Here is a 25010-nt window from a genome sequence, read left to right on the forward strand (position 1 = left end):
TCACTTGTCAATAAAGGCTTGAACTTCGCCATCCGAGACCCCACTTTACCCAAAAAGGACATCATAGTTGACATCGCAGCAAGAATCAAACATACATCACAAGAAGAAAAAGCCGGCACTCCGGAAGAAATTAGGTGACTATGACCCCCACCAAGCGAATGACCGCAAGCAAAAAAGAGCATCACAGCAAGAGAACCATCACAAATCCATTAAAGAATTGAAAGAGAAACCCGTTTTCTACTTACCAGTAGACAAAGGAAACGAAGTGGTCATCATGGTCAAAGGAACATATGATGACTTAGTACGCAAAAAATTAGAAGAAGGTAAGTTTCACGTCATCAGGAAAGACCCTCTGCCAGACCTGTTAAAAGAGTGGAAAAGGTTTTGGCTGAATACAAACCCATTATTAAGAAAACAGCCGACCTTAGAATGCCTAACCTATCTCTGCCTAGAATCAAATGCCTCCTCAAAATACACAAAGAAGGCAACGAGGTCAGAGAGATAATGGTTGCAACGCATTCACCGACCCAAAATATTGCAAAGTGGCTCTTGGAAGAAGTCAAAAGGTTAGGCCTAAAAATGAAAAAACGGGGGGGGGGGGGCGAAGGGCAGAGAAGTGTTTACCAGACTCAACAAGGCCGGGAGGATACAAAGTGATGAGATACTAGTATCCTTCGACGTAAAAGCGCTATTCCCAAGTGAGCCGATGGAGGAAGTCCTATATTTGTTCGAAGAATAAATCACGACACCGGAAAACTCATCCGAATGGAGGAAGTAGGCTAAACTGTATAAGAAACTGCCCTTCGCGTCCATGAGTGAATCCGATTTCACGTTCAGGACCAAATTTTATAAAACAACCTCCGGGATAGAAATAGGCAACCCCCTCTCACCGCTGCTATGCGTGGTATTTATGGAAAACCTGGAGAATGAACCCGAGGAGGCTGAGGCACTCTCGAAATTCTGGATCAGATGGACGATGTATTAGCAATCATCAAAAGGGAAGAAGTAGGAACAATCCTCGAGAAATTCACACGGGAACATTGACTTCACCATGGAGATCGAAAAGGAAGGGGAGATACCGTTCCTTGACTTAAAAATAATCCGGGAAATAGGGGATTTTGAATTCGACATCTATAAGAAACCGACCCAGACACAACGAACCATCACATACACCTCAAACCACGATTTCGACCCTAAGATGGTGGCATACAACTTTATGATCCACAAGATGATCACAACACCGCTCGATGAGGAGAGAAGAAATAAGGAAATGAACAATATCCTGGAATCAGCCAAGAAAAACGGATACAACAGGAACCTCATCAAGACAGCAACTTTCAACACTCCTCTGGGAGGTGAACACAGAACCTAGGCTATATATAAAATTGACCAACTCGGGTCGGACGCAGAACATCAAAAGGCAGCTACACAAACGTGGATTCCGGGTCACCTCGACCAGCAGAGACGATACCTACTTAGGGTCCGGTTACAATCCTAAGGTGGACCTGGATCCACAATGGTGGGGCCAGAACCAGCTCCTTTATCCGGCCATGCACTGTCAAGTCTATTCTGAAGAGTGAAATTGCAATGATTCACGCAGCCAAGTGAATAAATTTGAACTTCTGTCAGCAGGCGGAAATCTTCGTTAAAGAACCCGGGCGGAGCGGCATTTTTGTCGTCCCTTAAACCCCTAGAAGGTCCGTAAACTACCACATGGAAAAATTGGAGTGATTTTCTTGGCTGTATACAGTCAATGTAAAGAAGAGGAAGAAACGTCCCTGCACTTCATATGCAGCTATCCGGCCTTCTCAGACCTTGAAACGGATACTTCAACAAAGAGTTCAGGTTCGCAGAAGCTTACAAATTTCGGCAGGCGGGGGCCCATTGCAAATGCGATTATCGGAGTTAGTAGAATGGGCGTAACAAAGGTTGGAGTACTTGGAGCTCCGGCTCCCCCAACTAAACTAAACTGGACCAGATACGTGTCGTTATGCTAGGGAAGGAGTCCGGTTAGTGATACTCTGATACTCTAGTCTCAGTCATAACTGGAGTTCGGGCAGAAAGATAGCAGTTACCAGCAAAATACAAGCTATACGCTCTGTTTTGATAGAATTAGGTGACTAAGAGAGCAAAATTGTCCCGAAAAGAGTCTTTAGATAAATTAGTTTTTCCAACTGTCGGAGGATATTTTGTCCTAAGTCAACAACAAACGAAGAACTTGGTCAGCGTATGTGGCAGATACCCATGGACGTGGTGATCAGAAGGTGGAAGTGGCAGTGCATAGCCTTAACAATGCAATAGTTGAGCGGCAGAATGTCACCCAGTCGTCATGGATATTTGTGTTCGCCTTTGTGCTCTTCCGACAAGCACGGCGTTCACTGTTCTACCAGCAGTTGGGCCTTCTACTGGGCAATGTGAATCTTCTAGGCATGGACGCATCACTTGTCTTTAAGATGCATTGTGTGACATGGAGAGATCCGTGTTGCTGCCAGACTTAGTAGGTGGGTCTAGCCACATTTTCGAGAAGATTTATTCATCCCCTGGTTTTGTAGACCGGCCTAACGTCCTTCTCGGATTTGGGTATACTCTTTCCTTGCCGTGTGACACTCTCCATACCTGGTGGTCACTGTGGGTGTGGTCCTCGCTAATCTGCTAGGGCATACTACACACCAGTGTAGGACTGACAAAGGTCAGCTCTACAACTGAACTAGACCAACTTTTCCGAAATTGTTTATGTTACCTTCGCTGGCCAGAACTACTATCTAATAGAGCAAAGTATAATTTGGTTACCGCAAGCTCATGCTGCCACTCCCCTAGCCGAGTTTGTGACACATACGCCAAAGTCACGATTTCGGCAAGGTTCATTTATGATAGCAATTTCCATCTCAGATTTATAAGTGATCTGCTCAAGTAAGTCCTAGCAACGACAACCCCCCCCCCCCCCCCCCATCCAATGATTGAAGTTTGATTGACGAAACCTTTCTTCTTTTGGACGTCATTTTATGGAGATCCTTGCATTCTAGATAGATTTCACATTTTTTGGTTCGTACTATGACATCCTCCCCAAATGAGCTCCGGTTATAAAAACCATAAATTTTCGGTGGATTTTTTCAACACAAACATCAGATCCCTTTCTAGCTCCTTCGGATTTTGCCGGCATTTTGGCATTGATCTTTTATATCGGGGTCAGTTTTGTCCTTTTTAAGTGTCTCTGCGTACAACAGAGTGCCCTGCTGGAGATAACAATTGCCTCTGAGCGAATTCGCACCTTCTATTTCTTGTGTATAACTTTTGTCCTTCTACCATTTCCGTTTTCCGTAGGCTTCACCCCGGTTGCCAACAATTACACTAGGGGTACTTCTTAGGTGCCTGCTAACCTTCCTCTTGCACACTTTTATTTGAAAGCTGGTCGATGACACCACGGTTAGGTTTCGCCAGGGGCACCTGTGGCACTGTTGGGATAGCAGGTTTTGGCCTTTGCTAGGATGTTCCTCCTTCCTCCTGCGATCGATTGTAAAGGATCCTAATGGCACTCACCATGTTTTTGAAAGCTTGGTGCACATTGTGCTTGCCCTTGTTCCAGGCGAAACCCCGCCTACATTTGACTTCGTTCAAGGTTCTGGAGCCACAGTCTACCTCTCGAATGAAAACAAGAAGTAGACTTTTTTTTGGGACAATATGCAACGGTTTTTCAAGCTGTAGTATATGCTATACTATAGGCGCCAAACTGAGTGAGGGACGAGTGGTTGAAGGGCAGGCGCACCGTAATCTGCTGTGATAGCCAAGCCATTTGAGTAACAGTAGCATCAGCTAAGTCTGTCTTCAAAAACTGGGAACAAGTTTCCCGCAATGACAGGTGGCAGCTCAAAATTCTGCTAGGCATACCAAACTTTTGCTGTCAGAACCGAACATGTGTACCGCAAAGTTTATCCTGTCAAAAAGCAGGAGGACTTGCTGGAGTATTGTAAGCATTCTGACAGGCCATAATTCACTAGCTGGACATATGTTCAGAATAAGAATTATTCAGAATCACGTGTGTCCCTCCTGTAACGAGGAAGCGGAATCCGCGGAGCAATTCCTATGTGGATGCTCGCCTCTGGACGCATCAAGCATCAGATCTTTGGTGCCGATGTTCTTCAGTTGGGGTGGTTAGCACCACCTCCACTAATGGAAATACTGCGGTAGGTTAACGAATCCGGGATCTTCCATCAGATGATCTGAGTGCTCAGTGGAGTGCTCCCCCACTACACTCACACACACTCCCCACGGTTGTGGTTGCTACAGTCAATATTTGCAAAATTTTGGTTTGGATGATTGAACGAATTGCCCTGTATCCGGTGGAACACCGAAGGATGCAGGACATGCGATGTTTCACTGGCCAAGGTTCGCAACGGAGAAGAGGAGTGTAAGCCAAGCGCTGGGCAAGAGCGTGAGCTCGGAGAATGCAGCTGCGGTTCTGAGGTCGAAGGAGGACTGTCTTATAGTTTCCTCTGCAATCGTTAAAATACAGTAGGAGCTGCTGAAATAAAAAATAAGGAGAAATTTTGGCAGGAGCAGAAGCACCAGTGCCTAAACCCATACCGCGAAGTAATAACTAAATGGTTGGTTCCGCGAGGCTGGGGCTGGAGATTCTGGGGTGGCGTTTAGTGGGTGGAAGTGCTAACTCCGAGGATGTTCCGTATGCAAACAGTACAATAAAAAATCATTAACCCTGCGCTATTAAAATATGTCAACAATCCCATTTGTTTCGACTGTAAACTCAAGAATGCAGATACTTTCCATAATGCAATTATATTCTCATTTGGCGTCTCCTCCTGTATTCTCTGGAACTCAACAAATAGGTAAACTATAAATCGGGCTCATATAAGCATTAATATCTTTTAATTGAAAGTTATGGTTTGCAAGCGTAATTAAGGAAAGTTTCATATCGTTTCCTGTGCAATTAATTACGGCTGCAACGAGACTCTTGCTTCCTCCTAAATTTATATCTCCGTCTAGATACAGATACACTTGTAGACATTCCCATCCACACAGAACTGAAACTTATAGAACTTAACCAACGAAGCGCCTTATTTTCAGCATCTTGGTGCAGTTCAGTTGAATATATTCTTCCCTGAAGTAACAGCCAGAAGGGACGACGACGAAGGGACCAACTTGCTCCGGATAAGGAAACTGAAAATATCTTGTATTGCCATACAAGACGGTTCACTTGGATCTGGTGTGTTCGTAGGAAGTCAAAGTTCAACTCACTCGTCAACACACTAGAGAAGTTGGCTTAAGGTCGGTGCGTTTTAAAGATGAAACCAAACAACGAGAAAATTATTATTTATAGCTACACAGCACTGGGGGTAGGCTTCCGCTCCATCCGCCACAAGATGGGTATTTTATTTAAAACTTCGCTTCATGATCCCTACTAGACATATTTTCACGAGACAGACAGACTGGGGAGAAAAAGATAATTAAATTAAATGAAGTTAGGGTTTCTCACTGGTCCTGAAATAGGCTCCGGCGACTGAGTGCTCGTCGCCAGAAAATAAACATATTCATGCAATTTATCAGGACTAGCCTCCTCTTTTTGTTGTTGTTTCGGAAGAAGCATTTGTTTAGGCGAATGGCCACTTTTGGACGACATAGTGCAGAAAGTCCTCTGATAAACCCCCAGAGTGTTTGGTAGGTCAGGGGAAACTGGCTCTTCTATACGAGAACCCATAAAAGGAAAAACCGAGGGCTGTCACCTACATAAGTTTAAGAATATTATGCACCCAAAAAGAGCGAATTACCAGCTACACCGAACACGGCACAAACAATTTCAATGGCTTTACGTTGCATGACACAGCAGCAGCTGGGGACAGCCCGAAATTTCCTCATTATCCTGCAGCTTACACTCCGCCATGACGGAGTTCTTTGTACATTTGACCATTTCAGACGGACCTTGTTGGCTCATTTTGCTGACGCTATGACTGAATGTAATGCGGTTTCGTGGTAAACGTTAATTTCATGAAATGCAAGGATATATGTACAAGAGCAAAGGATAGCAGGCTCAGAGAGCTTTGGCGGGCAGAAGCCTTAGCACACAGATGCGAGGCATCATTTAACATCTTTATGCAGCCAGCGAGAACCCGGTCGAGATAACTACAAAACATCAGCTCATTGGGGAATAGTAAATCCAATGCCGAATGTGTGTATGCGAATAAACTGTGGCAACTGAATGAACCAGATGGATCCAATGTCCCGGTGTATGTCTGCATCAAGTGGTGGAATTGATTCGTGGTTAACTGACTTCATGAATTGTTTTCATGCGGGAATTCCATTGCTTTGAACTCGTACATGTGGACATCCTCATCCTGAAAACAATCGATGGACATCATTAGTTTATCCGCACAGCCTAGAAACTCCGTTTGGATTACTAATTCTGTGAAGGAGCTCCGCAGGCTTACTTAGAGCAGGACCTAGACTAAGCAACATAACCCGTGTTTCTTCTTTTGCAAACAAGGATCTGAAATGGATTGGTTGGCATCACAAAGGCTAACTAAATCCTTTTGTTTTCATTGCTTAAAACAATAGTTACTGCTCAGAAACTTCAAGGCTCATAAAATATGTCATATATTCTACATGTATATATATGTCAGGGGATCATGTATGCCTTGTTATACATTTTTCAGCCCCAACCGCTCACCCCCTTTGTTTGCCAACCTTATGAGATTCCATTCTTAAGGTGAGCTCACATTATTTCTTTCCATCTTCAAGGTTGCGACATGAGAAGGTGGAGAAAGGCATTAAACGAAACGAGAACCTCAGCAGTAATTTCAAAGCGATATTAACGAAAGAATGAGGTAAAAATGAGAACAACAACAATCGTCCAGAGAACCCTAAGACGTCTGCGAATATGTGTACATGCGAAAGGAGAATAGAATCAAGGGTTAGAACATGAACGTTTAAACACGAACAATTGTGAAATTATCCCCGAGAGATTTGATGCTGTTCCACATTTTTATGAGGGTGGGCATGCCTATGCATACATATGGGGGGGGGGCTCCTTTTCAGTACTTGACCGGTAAGTTTTCTCTGCTCCACTTTCTCTTGAATGTTTTCCTTTGCTAGGACACAATTCAACAATTGCATTATATTGTGTGGTGATTGCTTTTCCTCAAGTGGGGGGTGGGAGGGTGGGGGTTAATGGAATTGAACTCCAATACAAACAGAATGGAAATGTGGAGGGCCAAAGTCTGGCAAACAACTTTGTACAGGTTATGCTTAAATAGGATTGTAAGGGCTATTTCTGATGTCGTTAGGGTATTAGAGTGAAATATGCATTAGCAACCAATGGGGAGCAATCGGTACTTCGCCAGCACGTGAACAACATATATAGTTGTCCTGCATTGTTTGTTTTGGCGATATTGGAAAGAATCAAGATGTGAGCCTGGCAAGGAACGAGGCATTTTCAAGGAGAAACTTGAAAAGTAACTTTCATTGATGGGAATCAAAGTCAAGAATACCCACATCAGATTTTGGAGAACATCAGTTGCCCAAAGGTATTTTATGTTTGAATATACATTTTTCGCCCCAAAAGTTGCAAGAGAAGAAAGAAGAAGAAAACATACCAACTTCTCAGCAGGCGAACAGTGAGGTACCATTTGGCAGTGTAAAGGCACAATGGATATAGTACCTCCAACTATTAGTAAATATCATGTTGATAGCTAAAGAACCTTCAGGTGTTCGAAGAAGGATGATATAGTGATACAAAATATGGGGAGGTACTAGAACACCAAAAGGATGCTTAAGATTTCACAGAATTAGCAACGCTTCCAAGGGGATGAAAAAGAGTCAGAATATCTTCAAAGCAATGACTATAAAAACAATAATAATGTTGTCAGCCCAACATGCTGAGTGAATTACCGCTAAAGGCACCCGCCGCGCTACTATGCCCCCGAAGAGAAGGCTCGATGAGCCATAAACAGCTCGAAGATCTGTAGAGACCCTTGTCTGGATCGGACACAGAATTTCCTATACAAAAGGCCTACCAATATACATGGTTGGCACATGTTAGAGACCAGGTTACTAGTCGGCCTGAGGAACTTCCACCTTTTCTTACTACGACACAAGATCTCGCTTATCAGACCTCAACAAGTTCGTTGTTAGTAGAGAGAGCCACACTCACTTCGAGCACGACCACATTCTATCTGAAGAGCAGAAGGACTGCCAAGTTGGATCAAGGGGTTTGCCAAAAGTAACTCATTGTCGACTCGACAGATAACTAAAAATCAATGAAATCTCTTTAGTTGCTAAGTATATCGATTACAGCAAGGCTTTAGACAGCGTCTTGCACACCTGGCTAATAGATATCTTACGTCTACCTCGTATTGATTTCAAAGTAGTAAACTTTTTGGCAAGAGTGATGGAAGGATGGCATACCGACTTGTTACTGCATTCAGCTGCGAGTGAAAACACCTCAGAGCCCATCCACATAGGGAGATCTTGCCGGGGGATTCATTGAGCCTCCTTTGGTTTGGTATGGAAGTGAATCTCCTTCAATGATTACTTAATCATACCGGAGAGCATGGTTTTGCAATCAAATATAGCCTACTTGCTGAGGGCGTGGTAACAGACTTGATGCACTTCAATGACATAAAGCTGTATGCAGGTACTGATGACCACCTTTGAACTCCGTTGCGAATAATAAACACATTTAGCCGTGATATTCGGATGGAATTTGGATTAGACAAGTGTCGAATCCAAGCCATTTGCAAAGGTCATCATGAGCCCCGTGCCGGAAAGTTTCCACTTCCAAGCTTGACCGAGATAGACTTCTGAACACAGTCTGGTTCAAACCATGCAGAAATACCCCATTCTGCACAAGTAAACGATGTTTCGGAGGGTTTTCGACGGATTCTCCCACTAAGTTACCACCGGCCACCACCACCAGAGCCCCCCTTTATTTACTTTTAAGCAGCTAGAATCATCCGAGTCTAAATGTTCGGCACTTACTGGTACTTTTAGGTAAAATCCGCCATCTTCCGAGATTCTGATAACTAAAATAATTGAATTAAAGAAGGATGCACTGGGTTCTAAAAGGACTATTGTATCCTTTAACTGGTTATAGTGTACCTATATATTACTGATGAAGCTTATAGCCGTTTTCTGTTTGTAGGTATTTCAGCGTAGCATCTGCTATTATCTCCTCGCATAATCTGTAGGTAGCGTCGGCAAATATCCCAATGTTCTCCAGGTGGTAATCTAACCTGTGACTATTGAGTATTTCCAATGCGATCCTAACTCTCTTCTTAGTGAGATTTAAACAATTTTGGGAGCGGTTGGGTTCATATCCCCCGATGAGCACACTGATAGTTTCGCCTAGTGTAGTTCTCTAACCCAATATGGCCTGGACCCCAAAGTATCCAGGCCTTATTGTGCTAGCCAAGGGTATCTAGTCTATTGTCCTTGGAATGTGGCAGCTCAAGAAGAAGACATCTGTTGCTTTGTTGAATGAATATGCTGAACAGCAAATGCGGCTTAAGTATGAAGTGAAGGTTCCTTATTCTTCAAATCCAATCAAAATATCAGAGCGCAGCAAATTATTAGTTATCTTTGAAGGTTGTGAGCTGATGGTCACTGGCTCTTCTGCTAGGTGCATTCTTATGTAAAGTTTCATCGGAACCAGAGAGACACATTTATCTTCCTCCAGTTACATTGAAGTATGCCACGTTTGTAAGTTCAATTTTTAAGCAGCTTCTGGAAGGGCCCGTAGTTCCAGCTCCATCTTCTAAAACCCAAAGCCTACGTCATAAGACAGAGAAAGCGATTTTACCAACCACTTCTATGCTACGAACAAGATTGTTCAAGGACAGTTCAGGCTCATAGTTAAAATTGTGCGGACGCCCTGCTACTCTACACTCTCTAGGTATTTTGTGGTGACAACCATGACCATTCAAAGAGCACCACTGCACCGCTTCGAATTTTATTATTCAGTGAGCCATCGCTTTGGCCTTGGAGAGTGAAAATTATTGAAAGTTCCGACTGAAAGTGACCAAGAAAAGACGGAAGGTCTTTGTGTTTCGACAGACGAACATTCGTTGCCTCTGAAAGTCCCAGACGATATCTTATAGACCTTCTACTGCTGATTTTCTCCTGTGGTTGCTGGTATTACCATCGTGCTCGGGGGGTTGTGGGAGACGCAGATTACTTATTACTCGTTAAGGGGACAAACCCTGGATTAGCTTCTGTCAGAGATTACAACACATAATTTGAAAAGATGCACATCATTTTATAGATGATAAGTGCTCTTTGGTCTGGTCCACCATCAAGCCAAGGAGGACTTAGGTTCTTTCATAACAAAATATTTCAGCTCTGGCCAAGCTTCGGCCCAAAGTATGGGCGGATAAATGCTCAATATGATTTCTAGTCATTTCGTGTTTTGCATATCATTCGCAAAATGAGCATTTAGCATCTTCGAACCGTTTCAGTATAGTGCCATGCTAGCTGCGTGCGTATTGCGACTGTGTGGTAGCGTAGTTAACACACGTAGAATTTCTAAGTATCATTATCAGAGTTAGTGAGGACGCGTCCTGACAACAATTATATCGAAGCACAATGTGGACAATAGGTCCCATGAATTGGATACTAGACCTAAGAGATTCCACCCCACTGAAGAGAGCGAGGAGGATGCTCGTTCGAACGTTAACGAGGACCCTCATGCAGGCTTCCGCAGTAGCGGTTCTAAAATGAAACCTGATCTTTCGGAAGAGGAAGAAAAAGTCAAACCGTGATCCGATCTATAATCGAGAGGCAATACTTGTTGCCACATGAGTCACACAAAGGATCTTCATTGTCGTATCTGTATGGTATTGAGCAGTTCCACCTGTCAGCGCAACTGAAGTCGAGGAGGCAATAAAACGAATGAAATCTGGGAAATCCATAAGACCTAACGACATCGCATCTGAGCTCTGGAAAACGAAGAGCTGGGACCAGGACTGTGGCTTAGTGAATTCTTTAACCGGGTTATTCAGGAAGGAAGAACACCATCTGACTGGCAAGAAAGTACCATTGTTCCAATATGGAACAAGAAAGGTAGTTCAGCACAATGTTCAAATTACCGTCCGATCCGGTTACTTTCTCATACCATGAAGATTTTTTAACGCATTCTTGTTCTCGTTGAAAAACCCGTGAATCAAGCCGGATTTGTCAAGAACTGCGAAACCACTGACGCAATACACGCTGCGCGGTTACTCATGGAAAAACACCGTGAGAAGCATCGCCCTCTTTACATTGCCTTTCCGGATCTAGAGAAAGCGTTTGACCGTGTTCCACACGAACTCATCTGGTACACTTACGACAACACTTAGTGCCAGAAGAACTCGCTCGTTGGGTTCAGTTACTCTACCGAGATGAGAAAAGTAAAGTTCGAAGTATGGCGGGTGTATCAAAACCGCTTCGTGTCTCTGTTAGTATTCATCAAGGAAGCGCCCTCATACCACTCCTCTTTGTTCTTGTTATGGACACCGTCACACGGGATATCCAACGTCCAGCGCCCTACACACTGCTTTATGCAGATGATATTTTCCCAGTATCTGATAGCAAAAATGATCTCGAACAACTTGTTTAAAAACGGAATGATCGCCTCATGCAACACGGTCTCAGATTGAATTTAAATAAAACTGAATTTTTGACGACCGATCCCCATGAAACAGGCAAAATCATTGTCAGCGGCAGTGATCTGCCCAGAACTGAGCGATTTAAATTCCTCGAGTCAACGCTATCAACCAATGGAGAACTGCGTTATGAACTTGCTTCACGCATTAACGTAACCTGGATGAAGTGGCGTTCCACAAGTGGTGTTCGTTGCGATCGATGTATAAACGAACATCTCAAATCTAAAATTTACCGCAATGTCATCCGTCCAGTCGCTCTCTATGCTTCTGAGTGTTGACCGACTATAAAAGACAATGAACGGCGTCTTGCGGTAATGGAGACGAAGATGCTACGTTGGACTAGTGGCGTCACACGTTTAGATCACATCCGAAATGAGGATATCCGCGATCGTTATGGGGTTGCACCGATCGTGGAACAGTTGCAAGAGAGGCGTCTTCGATGGTATGGTCACGCAATTCGTGCTAACGAGAATTCACTTGCCAAGATTGGTCTGAACATCGAAGTCGATGGTAAACGACCAAAAGGCAGACCTAAACAACGGTGGCTTGATACGCTGGATGGGGATTTGAAAGCCTTGAGATTGCACCCAGGTGAGGCATTCGATAAAGCCAAATTGCGAAACCGATCACGACGAGCTGACCCCGCTTGCGAACGGGACAAAGGCTGAAGAAAAAGAAGATTTACGCGCTTTGTTGATTTAGGGAATACACCTACTTTCTTCCTAGCATACCTAGGAACCCTCCATTTTTGGCATGCGATGCACTCTCTGGCCCAAGTATTTTCTATATATGTATATTCTTATTCATGGACGGCTCGGAATATTTGCTGGAGACTAGCCCTTTCGTTGTCTAAATACCGGTGTGCGCAAGCTCGTGGACAGAACGAAACACTTTTCTACAGAAAGCGACAGGATTTGGAGAATTGCGCCACCCTTATGGGCGGCAATGATTGCCGAAAAATCGAGTGCGACATTAATCCTGGAGATCCGAGCCAAAGCGCCAGCGACAAAGTTTTCTTTACCGGACACATGTTGAATGTCCAATATAAACTGGCTGATATAGGCTAAGTGCCAAAATTGGTAAAGGGTAGCTTGGCCGGGCTTGTAACGAAACGAACGTTGGAGGTTTACGGTCGGTTTTCAAGGGAAAAGCGGAAGTACTTGATGTTCAGATTGGCGGCTAGTAATTCACGATCGTAGCCTGTCAAGCGGGTTTCAACTGTTCTGAGAAGAACAGAAGAAAATGGTTCACCATCTGTTAAAAGGCAACGCCAACTGTGATTTCTGAGGCACCGACAAGCACAGCTCGGGGTGCATAATGTTGGGAAAATGACGAAGGTGTAATGTCTGCCAGCTATTTCTTGGTGGTTTCAAAGGGTTGGGTGGCTTCTGGAGACCACACAACCTCCCGCGTTTTATGAAGTACTGAGCTGAGTTTCGTCACAACTGCACTATAGTCTGCATTCGTAATTATGATACGACAAAAAATCAAATCCACCCACTGAATCTGGTCTATAGTACCACTTCTTATTTTTCTTCAACCTTTGTCCCGTTCACAAGCGGGGTCGGCTCGTCGTGATCGGTTTCGCCATTTGGCTCTATCGAATGCCTGATCTGAATGCAATCTCGAGGCTTTTAAATCCCCATCAAGCGTATCAAGCCACCGTTGTTTAGGTCTGCCTTTTGGTCGTTTACCATCGACTTCGATGTTCAGACCAATCTTGGCACATGAATTCTCGTTAGCACGAATTGCGTGACCATACCATCGAAGACGCCTCTCTCGCAACTTTTTCACGATCGGTGCAACCCCATAACGATCGCGGATATCCTTATTTCGGATGTGATCAAAACGTGCCACGCCACTAGTCCAACGCAACATCTTCGTCTCCACTACCCCAAGACGCCGTTCATTCTCCTTTATTGTTGGTCAACACTCAGAACCATAGAGGGCGACAGGTCTGGCGACATTGCGGTAAATTTTAGATTTGAGACGTTCGTTGATACGTCGATCACAAAGAACACCAGTTGTGGAACGCCATTTTATCCATGTTGCGTTAATGCGTGAAGCAATTTCATAACGCAGTTCTCCATTGGCTGATAGCGTTGACCTGAGATATTTAAATCGCTCAGTTCTGGGCAGATCACTGCCGCTGGCAGTGATTGTCCCTGTTTCATGGGGATCGGTCGTCAAAAATTCAATTTTGTTTAGATTCAATCTCAGACCGTGTTGCATGAGGCGATCATTCCATTTTTGGACAAGTTGCTCAAGGCTATTTTTGCTATCATATGCTAGGAAAACATCATCTGCATAAAGCAGTGTGTAGAGCGCTGGACATTGGATATCCCAGGTGACAGTGTCCATAACAAGAACAAAGAGGAGTGGTGAGAGAGCGCTTCCTTGATGAGCACCAACAAAGACACGAAGCGGTTTTGATACACCCGCCATACTTCGAACTTTGCTTTTCGGATTGTGGTAAAGCAATTGAACCCAGCGCACGCGCTCTTCTGGCATCAAGTGTTGTCGTAAAGGATACCAGATGAGTACGTGTGGTACACGGTTAAACGCTTTCCCTAGATCCAGAAATGCAACGTAAAGAGGGCAAGATTTTTGTAATGGTTCGCTCGGGTGACAGCGGCTGCTTTCTTTGCTTCCCGGTTGGCATTCTTATAAATCTGCCAATTGGCTGGTGCCTTATTTTCGAGAAATTTGTGGTAGAGGCGTTTCTTCTCACGGACCTTCATTTCAACATCATTCCAAAGCGGTGGCTTAATTCGCAGGACGGCAATCAACGGTCGATGTTAAGGTGCGATGGTCTCATAGGGAAGGACTTTACAATCAGTGACGGTGGTAAAATGTCGGTGTCTTATGGGAATATAATCGATTTCCGTTTTACTGCTCCCACTATAAAATGCAGGGAGATGAGACACTCGTTTGATGAACCATGTATTCATAAGTACAAGGTCATGGGTGTCCGCAAATTCGATTATACGCTCGCCATCCTCGTTGCGCACTCCGAACCCCTTTCTGCCATGACACCTGTTACCGTCTGCCTTTTCACCCACATGACCATTAAGGACGCCGGCAATAATAATATAGTCGTCAGCAGGAACGTGACAAGTCTTTTCATCGAGAAGTTGCCAGAAGGCATCTTTCTCGGCATCAGGTCGGCCTGTCTGTGGTGCGTACGCGGTAAAGAAGTGAATAGTGCGATCAGCTGATATAATGTTGAGCTTCATCAGCCGATTATCGAATCGTTCGACTTCTTTGATGGCGTCACGGAAACCCTCTGAGATGGCAATGCCAACACCATATTGAGTGTGTGGGTTACCAAAATAGAGAAATTTGTAGTCATTTTTATCGCGTTTGCGTTCAATGTCGGAACTTTTGGCCCCAGACCATCGGGTTTCTTGCAGAGCGCAGATATCAATGCACCTTTTCCGAAGGGCTCTTTCGAGTTCCTCGGTCTTTCCAGTTAGGCTACCAGCATTTAGCGTGCAGATACGTATTTGTTTTATTTGTTTTGTTCGGACTAACTTGCTTACGTCCTGACGCCGTCCATGCATCAAGAACCCTTGCCCATTTCTCGACAGGACCGGGGCCCGTCCTGCCGCATCGACTGAGGTGGACGCCCTAGCATTTCTCCGAGGCTTGTGAGTCAATCCGATCATCATGTTTGCAACGACATTGTATGGATTTTCATGGTCGACCTGTCGCGGGACCTGTCACCAAGAGAGATCAGGTAGGATTTAGTATAGTGGAATAACTCCAACTATACTCTATTTATCTGTTTCCCTGACCTCAGCATTTTATTTTTATTTTTTATTTTACTGAGAATAGTACAGAGTACGTTGCCACAAACCCTCCTCCTTTACCTGGGCTTGGGACCAGCATACTATGTTAAGAGCATGGCGGAGTTGGTCTATAGTACCACTACGTAAACCCAATACCAGTTACGTCCTGAAGTGAATAAAATCTTTCCGCGGAGGACATCGTGATTTGCTATTTTTAAGACAATTTTAATTGGAGTTGGATTTTATATTAAAAAACTAAATTTTATGGAAAAATATCATTTAGTCAGTAATTAAATTACTCATGTTAGTAACGCTGAGACGACCTGCCAAATAATGCCTACGTAAAATATAAGAAAAGATACCTTAATCTTAGAATTGATTTATTATTTAGGCGTTTTCAATGAAAAAACCGACGTTCCTTCTCCAAACGTTACACTGAGATTCTTCCTATAATATTTCATTTTAGATGATAATATGTCATCTAATAACAAATGCAAATAGATAGATGGTAACATCTGCTGACCGCCTACCTGTTTCCAAAAAGGAAATAAAATTGATGAGTGTCGACCTGGAATGAGCCAAATTCTTCCCACATTGGGCGCAGATTATTTAAAAATATCTTATTTCAGGCCGAACAATAAGTTCCTTCCATCTTCTGAGGTAAATAATCGGGATTTCGTAGAAAAGATTCAATTTTTGAAGGAATACTAAAATTCAAAGAGAATCTTTATTTGCATAAATTTCACTGATGAAGAAAGTTGCCCTTTTTCTGCTCGGAAATTTAATAATATTGTCAGAGGTGATTTTTGGTAGTAACCTTTTGAGATAAATGAGGACCCAGTTACCAGGTGAATCATTTTCAATTTTTTCGTCGTTGGGCGACGAAATGGAACCAAATCAATGAATCGACCGCCCACCTGGTGGCCTTACCTATCTGTGATTGCTGCTGCCGGTCGATGGGAAGGAAGTCTGCACGCTGCTTTGGGGAAAATGTTGAGTTCAACTCAATCTTTTTTTCTACTTTTGAGTAACATCCCATTCTCATGCGACCTAATTCCAAAAACACCGTAATAATGTGTACAATTTAAATCCCATTTTCCCGAACTCTCAAACTAAACTTTCAATCTACGTAAAAGGATATCATTATATCTATTACTTGCTATCATGTACCGAACATTATTCCTCCACTATCTTCTCGATCTCCCTCGATATTATCCCTATCGTGTTATAGCGTCATTCTGGAACTTTCTACTATCCGTGGAGAGAGCGAAGAAGTGGTAAAGAATAAAATTCTGTATACCATAAATAACCACATCAATCAATACCCCTCGAACCATATAGCGTAGAGCGCTACCGGCAAAGCAAAGAGGGTTCTTTCAGCAACCTTCCTACGCTATACACCTCATTAAATATTCTTCGATATTTTCCACCTTGTAGATACACAATTCCTGCTATAGTGCCGTAGTGGTTTAAAGACGGTATTCACTACTGCATATTATAATAATATCCCATGTATCCTTGTTCATAATAGAGCAGCTGCTCGTTTCAGGTTGTTTCCTGCGCTTACTTCCCAGCTCTTTCAGGACTCGCAGTCGACGGAACATATTGAACTTCCGCTGTCTGTTCGTAGGTGGGCGCGAGAAAGATGGAGAATTTTAATGAAAATCTCGGAAAAAAAAAGATTTATGACGTGTTTAAAGTTCGTGGATGAAAGATACAATTCGATTATGAGCGTAAAATAAATCAATACGGGGTGATTGCTTGGGAACATCTGCTTAAATTCTAGGTTTGATTCGACGTTGACTTTTAATCTGAAAAGTTCGTCCTAACTTTGTATCTTTTAAAAGAATGACATGAAACGTAAGTATCCGCCTCATTATCTGAAAACCAGATTAATTAATTTAAATCTAGAATAACATGTTGCCCTGAATTTGTCAGAACAAAAGATCTGATCGACAGTCCTCAAAATGAAAAGTTGGACTTTTCTGAAACCTTTGACCTCGTTTGTGTTTGCCAGGATCTCTCTACATATCCTGTTCTCGTTAAACTTTGCAACAAGCAGAAGTATCCTGCTCTCATAAGTGGGAAAATGGAGCATGCCATTATGTTACCATGACCATGAATACGTTAAGGGAATATTGAAAGGGCGGAACCAGTATTAATGTCAGCAGTGCAAGTTGCAAGGAAATGGTAAATTGATGATGCAATATGTGGTATGACTGGGTTGAATTGGAATATGAAAGACTTGGTTATATCAGCTTAAATTAAAGATAATAACGCATATCATTTTTATATCAACCATAATATCTGAAATTCCATTTTTGAAGGTTTACTTTTCTTAGGACAAAATTTGAAATTTAACTTTTAAAAGTCGGCTAGGTCAAGGAGCCGTACAAAATGAAGTATTCCCGTGTCAAAGGGAAGATCTCAAACCTAAAAAATACGGGAACATATTAAGGCTTTCCTTGTCAAGCTAAATATTTTCCCGTTTTCCTAGAGTTGGCTCGTCGACTATCCAACAGAGGTCCTCAGCTGAATCCTGTCGCGGGGCGTCGGGACGCGATTCCACCAATGGTGTTACCGCGCGAGCCTGACCCATCGCGAACCCTTTGTTGGCGCTTCCTCTGGTTCGGCAAAAGATTTCAGTCTCGATAAGGAGACCCATTTAGGTCCGCCCCGGACGTTGAGCTTGAAAAAGTCCTCCAGGCTTCAGAGAAGCGACCACCTTAATGATGAGCTACGAATATGTCTCGCGGTCCCTGGGGATATCAAATTCCGGCGTTGCATGCCGGGAAGGTGTAGTCCGTCGCTCTTTCGAAACCGCATCCCTGGGCGAAAACAGTATACTAGAGTCACTAAACCCTGCTCTGATATCCAGTACTCGCAAATTCTCCCCATACACGATCTCCGCAGGGTTGACCATGAATTCCTTCTCTTGGGCTTTGCGAGGGCAAAGAAGACAAGATTTAAAGACTGCGACCACGACGGATTTTCGCGAGCAATTAAGGTGGCCTTAAGTGTCCGGTGCCAACATTTGAGCATCACATTGGACTGCAGGGCGTATGCAGTGATCCTATGGTGTTTGAAACCCAGCAGCTTGCCTAACTCCGAGAAAAGGGTAGACTCAAACTTCTTTCCCTGGTTGGTCGCATAGGATCCTTTCTCAACGGAGGGCTTCGTGGTGGAAGCTCCTGGTCAACCGAGGGAATATGACTACTTCCTTTTTTACGTCCTTGTTCATGGACGTTCAGATGTAGTTATCGGTGATTAATCGGTTCGTCGTCCTAATGCCTCATGCGCAAGATCGTGTACTGCAAGAAATCCTTCGTTGCAAAAATTGGCCGATATTAATGGTCTAGGTCCCTTGTGCCAAGGTCTCGCCGAATAAGTAGGAGTTTCAGCTGAAGATTGGAAACTCCTTGAACTTGTATTTAGAGTTTGGCCTCAGGCTCTGAAGCTCTGGGTCGTTCTTCCGCACTTCGTATTTAATGGACAGATATACGGCGAGTAGCTGACAACTATAAGCACTGCAGTTGCGTTAAACTGGTTTGAGTAGTTTAGGAAATAAGCTCAACGGTTGTTAGGGTAAGTTCACCCATTGGTAAAGAGCAGCGTCTACCGCTGTATCCGAGGCATCGACAAACACGGCTAAGGGTACATCTGGCCAAGGAAATGTCAGAACTGTAGCATCAACCAGCTGCTGTTTAACGGTTTGAAACGCCTGAACGGCCCCAATAGACCACGCAACCTTGCATTAAGGATCGCTTCATGTTAAGCGGCTTTGGGGAACAACGATAAAACTTTAACATGCCCAAAAACTTTCGCAGGTCCTTCACCGTGGTCGGTAAGGGAAAGTTTTTGATCGCTTCAACCTTGTCTGGGTCTGGTTGAATTCCATCAGGCGTAATCATGTGGCCGAAAAATTTCACCTACGTTTATAGAAATTTTCATTTTTCAACGTTTGGAAGGAGCCTGGCCTCAAAGAGACTTTAAAAAATTCACTGGAGATCGTATCATTGCTCAGATTCGGAAGAAGAGGCGACCAAAACATCATCCATGTATTATAGATAAAACAGAAGGATAAGTTTCATAGGATATAGTGTATGAATCTCTGAAATGTTTGCTTTGCATTGCACAAACCAAATGTCATCCTGGTGAACTCGTCGAGTCCGAAAGGTGTGCAAACAGCGGTTTTGGATATGTCTTCGGGACCTACAGGGATATGATGACACGCCTTGGCCAGATCCATGGTCAGAAAAACACGGCAGTTTGGCAAGTAATCTGGCAGATCATGGAGGAGTGGAATAACATATCGGTGCGGAATTGTTTGGGCATTCAGGCACCTGTAATCTCCGCAAGGCCTCCATTCCCTATTTCGCTTAGAGACCATATAGGGTGGAAATGACCAAAAGCTATTGGAAGGTCTACGTATACCCCGTTTCCTAACATCATCAAACTCTTTCTTTGCAATAGCTAGCTTCTGGGGTGGTAGGAGACGCACCATTGAGAAGACAGGGGAGCATTTATTGGTGATGCGGGACTCCTCATCATGTTTAACTTTGGAGGTAATCATCAGACACTTTAACATTGGGGCTCTGCTGGGCGGCTATCTACTTCTCCATTACTCATGGGAACAAATTAAATAATATAAATGTTACCCCAGAGACACGGAGGCATCCAACATGGCTGAGAGTCGGTCAACATCATCAAAGCGACTTGATGACATGTTCATAACCCGATTTCCGAAACTAAATCATATTTAGAAACAAAACGTCGTCAACTAGTACAAAGTGAAAGTGAATAACAACCGTATTGCCCTACAAACTAAACAACAAATCTTGCAAGAATTTTCACTTTAGCTCTGGTGGCGACTGCGGCTAACGATACTGGCGCCATACCTAATTCGTCCCAGTCGCCTAATCCGGCGAACTTGTCCGCGTTAATAAAGGATCACACCACCCCGACGATGTTCGCAAGCCAACTTAACAATCGCCCTTCACCCGAGGGACATGTTCCCAACTCAGCATCGGGTGCAGCTATGACGACTGTCCTACTGTCGCGGAATTAGCGCACTGCACCTCCTGCGCATCATCGGCGCCCGCCAGCTCTGAGCGGCAGGCCACACCTGTGGTTTTCCCGATCTCATGTCTACCGAGCGGTCTCCTACTGAGCGTTGATTCGCAACCGAAACAACTGTTACCACTCCCGACGAAATTCTTCCCTACATCAGAAGTAAGGCCAACTCAATTTCGTCACTTCTCCCATATGTGAAGCTGACGAAGGATGACTCTCCTGACCAAGTGATAACCTCCTTCAAAGTTACGTATCCCCACGACTTTGATGCTAACGTCCAATCTTCTTTTTGGCCACAAGGGGTCTTCGTCAAACCTTATTAGAAGACTAAGTTCCGAGAAAATTTGCGCCCCGCCCTCCTGGCTTGTCCTTCCCTTCGTGTATCTACTTCCATATACACCTGTACCGCCCTCCAATTTAACGTTTCTAGAAACCACTTAAATCGCTCTCTCGACCTTGTCCTCTTGCCTTCCCTTCCCAATTTCATCTTGCCTCCTCGTACGTTGCCCCTAACGACTATCATCCTGCACTAGGGTTTGATACTCAGATATCCCGACTCCACTTCTTTGTCGCGCGCAAGCCTACCAAGTTTAACTTTCGTTAGGCGAACCAAACTCAGCCCTAGTGACAATCAACTGGGTTCTCCTCCTCTCTTCGTATTAAAGTGTGATCAAGCGCTCAACACATCCTGCACTTTATTAAAAGTGGGACGAAGACGGCTACGATTTCTTAACAGGGCAAAGCGAGAGAGATCTAATCTACGAGCCGCTTCGGTCATGCTGCTCCGAGGGCAGAGCTGAGTCATGATCTGTAAAGTTGCCAGTGCCCTGGTAATAAACCGTAGCCATCTTCGTCCCTCTTTTAATTTTGGAAACTTGGGCGTTAAACATAAAAAGAGTAGTCCGTGGACTATCAAGAGTGGGAGCAAGTTGCTCTCCATTTGGTCCGATCGAGCATCAAGTCAATGCGGTCTTAGGACCCTCCTGATCCCTAACAAAAAGAAGAAAAAGAAACCTCCTTTACTATTATATTTGACCTTCTTTTCCATTACATCCCCTCCTCTCTAAGCGCTTGCGCTCTTACCCTGCTTGGTTCACCACTGAAGTCCATAAAAACTTCGTCAAAAACCCACGTCGGAAGTACCTGGTTTGCGTGGAAAGCGGTCTACATACAAGCATGGACTTTTGACCACATAATAATCCAACACCGCCGTCGTTCAACCTTAATAGATTCGGACCACTTTCTCGATTGGCATGATGCGCCGACCTTCTGGCAATCAAGTAAGAGCAAACACTGAAGCCTTCCATAAAAGAGTCCTTCGTAACACCAGGAAAGAGGAAATGGATTCTAACAGAGGTCCAGGAGATAAAGCATCAGCAATTTTGACAGCCACCTGAAGAATGTTATCATTGGCACAACTGCAAACATATTTTGCCCTAGTCCTAAAATGGGTCGGAGCGAGTGATTCGACGATGAATATAAGCAACCGAACGGAAGAGTGCTACTTGCAACAACCAAATTATTGGCGTATTGGAAGTCATGCCAACTGAAGACGAGGGACAAATGCTGCCACCACCAAGCATGGAAGAAATAGTTCATGCAATCTATCTGCCTAAAAATAATAAGTCGCTGAGAGCCGATAGAATTACAGCTGAACTGATTAAATACGGAGGCCACCAACTACATCAAGAGGTTCAACAACTGATGCTCCAAATATGGGACAGCGAATCAATCCCTGACGACTGGCAGCAAGCATTATCTGTCCCATACATGAAATAGGCAGCAATTATTGAGGTATCACGTTGCTGAGTAGCCCCATATGCCCAGAACATATTCGGCACATACCAAAGAGGCTTCTTTCTAGCCAAATCAGTAACAGACCAGATGTTCTTCTTGCGGAGGACCTTGAAAAAACTGTTGGAGTATGACTAGCATCGCCTATGATACCATAGCCAGAGTAAAACTGTACACGGTCATCAGAGAATTCCATATTGGTAGGACAGACTAGGCAAGCCTTCATTATTGTGTGGGGTCAGAAAGAAGCAGCTGCATCACTCTCGGAGCTATTCAACATCAACAACGGCCTAAGATACGCTATCATTCAGCCAACAGGGTTTATTTCAGCTGACAAAAAAAAGGCGCTGGAAATATCTACCATAGAACACAGATTTCACTGTACAATCCAATGCTTTTACCAGTCCTCATGGATTTTTTCGAGACCTGGGCTCTTAGCAACAAAAGCTGTGAACTCTTGGTAACGTCCGAGAGAAGAATCCTTTGAAGAATTGTCGACCTCCATAGCCTATATAACAACGATATTAATGAGCGATACCACTCCTGTTTGGTTGTGGATAAAATCCGGATCAGATCGGGGCACTTAATCCGTAGGAGTGAGGACGGTGCAGCCCAGAAAGTCTATAACGGCAATATCTATGATAGAAAAAGAAAACGTGGTAGATGCTGTTTAAGATGGAGCTGTTGCATAGGCCAAGATGCCAGATAACCCTTGGCAGTGTCGAATTAGTGGACCTCGGTACAAAAGCGATGACCTATATGGCCTTAGCCTGGTTAAACTTTTTACTTACATCCTAATCCTTTGAGGTAAGCGAGAAATACTGGGATTTCCAAATTTAAGAAGCTTTCCTGGGTCTAACTGTTTGTCTTACGCTATTGTCGACGAGGTCTTACTACTTTTAAAGAACAAAAGAGACCACCCTGTCCAGACAGGCAGCCTTACTAGCTCGGTGAGGACTTTATGAAGGTTTACTTTTGCGAGAATGAATGAACTTGAAGAGCTGCGGGGAAAAAATTGACCTTCAACCGATCACCGTAGTTAAGCATTGTTGGCGATGATTAATACTTAGAAAGGGGACCAAGGGTTGACGTTTCCGTTTTTCACGTGGTAAATGAAGTAGCTAATTCGTAATGGTTACTGGTAGCTCGTTGTTACGATCAACATGAAAGATTCATATTTCAGATATAAGACACTTCGGAATGAATTTGTGCGGTAAAGAGTGTGCACTTAATGTTTCGTATATGAGAAACCCACAAAGCCCTTCGTACTTAAGTTATCCAGATTCCGGTTTCCGACTTATTAAATTTCTATCTAGCAAAAGTTGTAAAAAGATACTCTTACTATGTATATTTACTGACTAATTAAGCTCCCGTAATTTGAAGTAAGACACTACAGATACAGTAGTATCCACTAAAGCTTCATTTCGCTTCTTAATTCAATCAAGGTCAGTTGTCAAATATTATTATCCTTTTTTTCACTCCGCTCTAATGACTTGATGGAATTTGATTTCAGCTGCACATTTGCCCTTTCCAAAATATCCTGAGCATTTCTTCCTTGTGAAAACCCAGCGGAGCACTTACCACCAGACAGTTGCAAGTGCTTTCCTCTTCCACACCTGTCAATTCATTTCAAAACTGCTCATTTCTAATGTAATTTTCTACATGCCATACAGCCATCTTGAAATCCTTTCCTTTTTATGTTGGCTCCGTTCACGAGGATATGCTAGGTGTTGTTCAAATATGGAGTAATCTAAATGAACGCTTGACGCTGGGAGGACATCCGACTGAAAGCCGACAGGTTGAGCATCTGACTCTGAAGGGAAAAAAACTATTCACTCCAATTCCTCGTTTTGACTTTCAAGTGCAATTAAGGATCAAATAAACGAAAAAGTATGTTGGGCAACTTTTTTGCTTGAACTAAAAAAAAAAAGATATGAATGCAATGGATGAAGTTTCAACTTGAAGATGAGGAATCTTTCCATTCAGAGTTTCAATTCACTTTGCTTACTTTAGCGTGTGGCGGAAAAACTAGTTGGAAGCGGATATTCGTGAAGCTGGAAATCATTAACTGAATATTCAAAACCAAAGGATGGCGAATTTCAATCTTTTGCCTTTAGTTGGAGGAGATGAAAAGCTGAAAGCACGCTTGGCCAAATTTCATCCAACGTCCGTGCGTTCGGGAGTATTTTCTGGCAAAGGACAGTTCGCTAACGCAGTTTTTGAATTCCACAAAGAATTTAATATTTTTTTCGACTCCAACGGTAGCGGAACACTTCAATTTCCCTGAATCAGGAATAAGCGCCATTTGGGTTAGCAACTCAGCGGGAGCTCTTGCATTCGAGCTGCCTCACCTGCCAACCACTCTCGAATCAAAATTGAAATATTAGTCCTTTGGAGTGGGGAAGCTGAGATGAATAGCGTGTGGCACAGGACATACATAGCATGCGGATACGAACATCTACACTTCATTTACACATTTTAATATTAAATCATTCCAAAGAGTGACAAATTTGTAGAGAACTTTTCACCATATTTATGGGAGCTGCGAAGTCGTTAGCAATGCAGAAATCTAGAAAGGTCCAGCAGTCAAGTGAGCTTAGTTACATGAATATGCAAATTCTGAATATACCTGGAAAGCTTCCGCACCGTTAGTCAAATTTCTAAATAGGACGCTTAGAGGGAAATTTTCATCGTTTTCTGCATGTTC

At 43.6% G+C, this 25010-nt stretch overlaps 1 protein-coding gene across 5 annotated transcripts in view; it reads left to right on the forward strand.

Annotated features, from left to right (window-relative positions):
• The window catches only part of LOC119652483 (lachesin), a 110377-nt gene that overhangs the window by 37679 nt on the left and 47688 nt on the right, over positions 1 to 25010 (forward strand). The window lies entirely within an intron of this gene.

The sequence above is a fragment of the Hermetia illucens genome, chromosome 3, assembly GCF_905115235.1.
Source record: "Hermetia illucens chromosome 3, iHerIll2.2.curated.20191125, whole genome shotgun sequence".
Taxonomy (NCBI): domain Eukaryota; kingdom Metazoa; phylum Arthropoda; class Insecta; order Diptera; family Stratiomyidae; genus Hermetia; species Hermetia illucens.